This window comes from Zootoca vivipara, chromosome 14, assembly GCF_965207765.1.
Source record: "Zootoca vivipara chromosome 14, rZooViv2.hap1.1, whole genome shotgun sequence".
Classification (NCBI taxonomy): domain Eukaryota; kingdom Metazoa; phylum Chordata; class Lepidosauria; order Squamata; family Lacertidae; genus Zootoca; species Zootoca vivipara.
In genome coordinates, this window is record NC_142597.1 from 10,104,707 (window position 1) to 10,110,706 (window position 6,000).

The window sequence follows — 6,000 nt, forward strand, 5'->3', positions numbered from 1 at the left end:
AAAAAAATCCGTTTTTCCAGCTAGGAACAGCTGGGAAAACGGGGATTTCCCAGGGAAAACGGGAGACTTGGCAGCTATGCCAGTGGAGGCTTTTGGCACAGCACTTGGGTGTTTTGCCTGATAGGGAAGATGATAGCAGTCTCTATACGCCAGCTCCAACCTGGACTCTTCCCTCTTCTTGGTTTGGTGCCCACCCTCCTGTAAGTAAGAAGGCAGACTAAATTTGGTTGGTCAGTGCCCCATTCATCCTAATGGACAGACTCTACTGCTAGTATCTTCTTCTGAGCTCATCTGAGAACTGTGCACTTGCTGAGTGTGTTTTAGCTTTTCAGACAATATTTCAGTACTGTTCTCTTTTAAAGTAAGAATACCAGTTACTTTTTTATATATAGAATGAACAACTTTTGGGGAATATGATAGGAAGCCCCCCAACTACAGGAAGTCTCAGCTGTGTATATAATGGAGTTTTGAAACAGTGCAGGCACCCAAGATGGCTGTATTTGTAGAATGAAAGAGAGGACACTCACAAACACCCATTGCACCACAAAACGAAGATAAGCCCAAGAAAAATCCTGCGCCATGTGTATGAGAATACCGCAGAACATTTTTTCTCCCATTTCATACTTTTTGAATGCAGTTTGTTTTCTCATTAATTGATGAAGAAAACAAGAATGGGCTTGTTTTTGTTTTCTTAGTTCATCACTGAAGTGTCTGTAAAATGGTAGGCTATGCACCGCGTGGTGCCTTAGTGGGAATGTGTATTCATTGCATTACAGTAGAGCAGGCATGGGGAAACCTTAAGCCAGTGGCTGAGCTTCATGCTCCTGCACCAGGGGGGGGGGCAGAGAGCAGGTGGGGGCAGAGCTGGCACTCATCCTGGGGGCGTGCTGCTCCGCCCACAGGGGCATGACGGGCATCCTGGGGGTGTGGTGCGCCGCCTGTGTGCCACAATGGCACCCTACTGGAATCATGCTGCCGGGGGCGGTGCGCTCCACCCTCACTCCTCTTCCTCTGCCACTGCCTTAAGCCCTCCCAATGTGGCTGGAAGGTCCCCTCTTCCCTGCTCATTGGACAATGCTCCATCTTATCCTTTCCCTCAGGCAGCAAAATGTCTTAGGCAGGCCCTGACAAAACAGGGAGCCAGAAAACCTTATTCATTGATTATTTAATTTATATAGTGCTTAATGCATTACAAATATCTATGTGCAGTGTACATAAAACTGAAGCAATGTCACAGACAAACAAAATATTAAAAAAATATGCACATACGTATAAAAATATAACGTTAATAGTCACACACACACACACACACACACACACTCATTTTCCTTCTGAAACACCGTCCCTCCCAGTTTCTGGGTTCTCACCCAGGGTCCAAACAAACTCTCAGCTCACCCACAAAAGTCTCACAGCAGGAAGAGTTCCTGGAAGCAGCGGATATCACCCTAGTCTTTCATACCCTACAATATCCCACTAATCAAAATCAAGACACTCATTTTTTGGTCCTGAGCTCTTGTGGGAGTCAGATTACTCGATTTCAGCAAGGCCTTTGACAAGGTGCCCCATGATATTCTTGTAAAGAAGCTGGTAAGATGCGGGCTAGACATTTCAGTGGATTCAGTGGATGTGTAACTGGGAGACCGACCGAACCCAAAGGGTGCTCATCACTGGCTCCTCTTCATCCTGGAGAGTAGTGACTAGTGGGGTGCCACAGGGTTCTGTCTTGGGCCCAGTCTTAGTCAACATCTTTATCAATGACTTGGATGATGGGCTTGAGGGCATCCTGATCACGTTTGCAGATGACACCAAATTGGGAGGGATGGTTAATACCCCAGAGGACAGGATCACACTTCAAAATGACCTTAACAGATTAGACAACTGGGCCAAAGCAAACAAGATGAATTTTTACAGGGAGAAATGTAAAGTACTACACTTGGGGGGGGGCACAAATACAGGATGGCTGACACCTGGCTTGAGAGCATTACATGTGAAAAGGATCTAGGAGTCTTGGTGGACCACAACAGTATGATGCAGCAGCTAAAAAAGCCAATGCAATTCTGGGCTGCATCAATAGGAGTATAGCATCTAGATCAAGGGAAGTAATAGTACCACTGTATTCTGCTCTGGCCAGACCTCACCTGGAGTACTGTGTCCAGTTCTGGGCACCACAGTTCAAGAAGGATACTGACAAGCTGGAACGTGTCCAGAAGAGGGCAACCAAAATGGTCAAAGGCCTGGAAACGATGCCTTATGAGGAACGGCTTAGGGAGCTGGGTATGTTTAGCCTGGAGAAGAGAAGGTTAAGGGGTGATATGATAGCCATGCTCAAATATATAAAAGGATGTCATATAGAGGAGGGTGAAAGGTTGTTTTCTGCTGCTCCAGAGCAGCGGACATGGAGCAATGGATTCGAACTACAAGAAAGAAGATTCCACCTAAACATTAGGAAGAACTTCCTTACAGTAAGAGCTGTTCAGCAGTGGAATTTGCTGCCAAGGTTGTGGTGGAGTCTCCTCCTTTTGAGGTCTTTAAGCAGAGGCTTGACAGCCATATGTCAAGAATGCTTTGATGGTGTTTCCTGCTTGGCAGGGGGTTGGACTGGATGGCCCTTGTGGTCTCTTCCAACTCTATGATTCTATTATTCTACTTTCACCAAAGGAAGAGATAAATAGCGTGTATGTGTGTGTGTTGGCCCATAGCTCTGGCATGAGCTAGCTGACTCACATTGGACTCACACTGGACCAAAAACCAGGACATTCTGGGACCCAGTCAGAAGCTGGGGTCGCTTCTGCAATTCTGGGATGTCCCACTCAAATCAGGGCGGTTGACAGGTATGGTCTCTCTATCTACATTTGCTTTTTATGAGCAGATCCAAGGACGATGGTACTTCCTTAGGCTGCTGTTTCCCCTTCAGCTTCACTCTCCACATCCAGGTATGGCAGGTTTATAGATTTCCTTCCTTCCTTTTCTTGGTATAACCCTTTGTAGAATTAATTCCCAAATGCAACCTTTTTCATGTTACATATCAACAACTTCAAAAGTAAAAAAAAAACTACTACGGGGAAACAATAATATTTAAAAAAAACTGAGAAACAATTATAAGTATTCATCATCTGCCTGAACAGTCCAATTCTCTATGGCAGGAGCTGTTCTGTCCTCCTGGCCTGGATGTTGTCACAAGCTCTGCTCCTCGATATGATCTGCAGGGGTGGGGCAAGAGAGCATCAGGAGAGGAGCTGCTCTTTTATCAAGGGGAAAACAGACATAACTGTCACTAAAATTGGCTGTAACTTTAAGAACTTGTGTTTAAACCTCATATGCCAAGTCTTTTTAGATTGTGAGCCTGAGGGCCAAGGACTAATTTAATACTGGTATTTGTAAGACCTTTTTGGCTAAAGGGTGGAGTATAAATTTTGTAAATAAATACCCAATAATAAACAGTATTTCGAGATATCCCGCAAACAGTAAAAATGACGTCATGTGTTTACAAAGCTCTCTACCTCTCATTTTTCCTTTTAAGTTCGTCCAATTTTATAAGTTTTGACATTTGTATGATAACCAAACTTTAACAATCCATTCTTTAATTGCAGGGGCTTGAATACTGCACTTTTTCTTTGCAATTATCATCTTGTCTGCTGTCAGAAGATGAATGATTAATAAGTGGTTTCAGCTCCAGACACAGTGTGTGAAAGTACACACCATTTCTTTATTTTCAAATAAATGTATACAATTTGTTTGTCCACTCTAAATTCTGTGTTAGGGATCATCAGGAAAAGGATGAAAAGGAAAAGAGCCAATTTTCTAAAGCTTATATGTAAATTTATGATGTGACCACAATCACAATTAGAAAGCTGCCCTAAACTGATCAGACCATTAGCCCATCTAGCTCAGTATTGTCTACACAGACTGGTAGCAGCTCTCTGGGTTTTGAAACAGGAAATCTCTCCCAGCCCCGCCTGAGAATGTCAAGGATCTAACCTGGGACCTTCTGCAGCCAAAGCAGATAGATGCTCTACCACTGAGCTGCAGCCTCCCCCCTATTTTCTCTTATTTTCTCATACTCGTTTTCACTCACTGAACATGTATCAGATTTAAAGACCTTAAACCTGAGCACTGCATCTCCTAGATGAGCTACCTTCCCAGTTTGATGAGCCACATCTGCCCTTCGCTTCCCTCTACAGCACATACAAAAATTGTCTTCTTGACCATCGGACCCACTATTGATCTTGTCTGCTCAAACCACCAGAGCCTGTCTTTGCATGGAGGGGAGGTCTCTAACTTACCAATGGTTTGAGACCCAACATTTACCCTGGTTTAGCTGGCCAGTCAAAGCCATTCCTGGGGTGTGTCCACTGCCTCATGCTGACAGCTTCTAGGAGCCACAGGTGAAAGCTGAGTGCAGGGTGGGGACCAAAGGTGGACAAATCACCTTGTTTTGCTTTAGTTTTTGCTTTGAGTTTGGTTAGGAATTCCTTGGAACACACTGTTATGCAGTGCCTGAGTTCTGCTCTCTGAGCCTATACCAAAGGAGACCACTTTAGGAATCTATTCTTGCCACCAGCTGTTCACCACTGAAATAGCCCAGGGGAATCTGGTGCCTGAAACTGTCCTATAAAGACTTTTCTTCCCTCCTTCTAGGAAATGTAGCATCCCCATTCTGATCTACTCTCTACCTATTGTCTATCACTTTCTCCTTTTCCCAGACAGTGTTGTACTATCCCAACTATCCCATGGGACAGAGGGACATCGATGAATGATAATCCAGCTTTTACCTTGGGTTTTAATAGGTTTAATAGGTTTTATTGGTAACCATATATGTAATGTATTTTTGTTAGTGTTTGTCCTTTTGATGCTATGGCCTGTTGGCTACGCAAATAAAGTTTGATTTGATTTGATTCCCAATCTCCTGCTCAAATTTGACTCACTGTAGGCAAGCCAGCCTGACATCTATTGCCTTCCCTTCACCATATTTGGTATTAGGTCCCTCCAACTACAGTACTGCCTCTTGAAGTTAACCTAAAGTTGTTGGGTCAGTCTGTACGCTGCCTGTATAGCCAACTTTTTATTTATGCTTTTTAAAAGGAATGACAATCAACCTCCTTCTGTTTCTATAAGCTTTGATCTCTTGCTTGATTAGTAATCCTCCCCCCCCCCCCCCGGATACTAGTCTGAATATGTGTAATTTGCCCCATGGTGTTCTGTGACTTAAAAGCTCAAGACCTGAATATAATGTTGCCAATCGGGTACATATGTACATGGAGTTCTGTGTACATGTGTAGACAAGGACACACAGTAAGTGTGGGGAAACAATGAAGAAAGAGGAAGTAGATGAAGCTACTCTGCCGCTTCAAAACAGAAGCAGCCTTCCAACTTTTGCCATTCCTAAAAACAGAGATGCAAACTTGTAGGGAGGAGGCAGGAATTTAGTTGCTCAGAATCAAGCTAAACTGCTGTATTGGGTAGAATCTAGCTAAAACTAAACACAGGGACTTTTAGCAGCTCAGTGGAACTCCTCCCCCTCTAATTTATATAGCCTGTAACTCTTCTCTGGGTTGGGGGAACTCTGGAAGAGATTTAGGGGCTCATAGGGGTAGTGGGGAGAGGGTGGGGAAGTGTCATTCCACAGATAAAAGTCATTGCACTGTTTCATTTTACACCATCCATTATTCAATGTTTGCAAAAACCTTGTTTGTTCAGCAAGCCTCCCAAGACATGTAATTTTAGTATGTGCTTTTGACATGTGCTTTTAGCTGTTATAAATGTTTTTAAATTACTGATATTATATGTGTGTGTGTGTGTGTGTGTGTGTGTGTGTGTGTGTGTACATGAAAAACCCACTGCCAGGTATTCTGGTCAATGCTCTGCCCACATTTCTGTCTCTTTTTGTAGTTTCAGTCAAGTGACCTTTCTGTTGCTTTCTCTCTGGGCTCATTTATAGTCTCCAGAAGACCTTTGCTGTCAACTCACCTGCTTGTCTCTCCTTCCTTGTCTTGCCTCTTG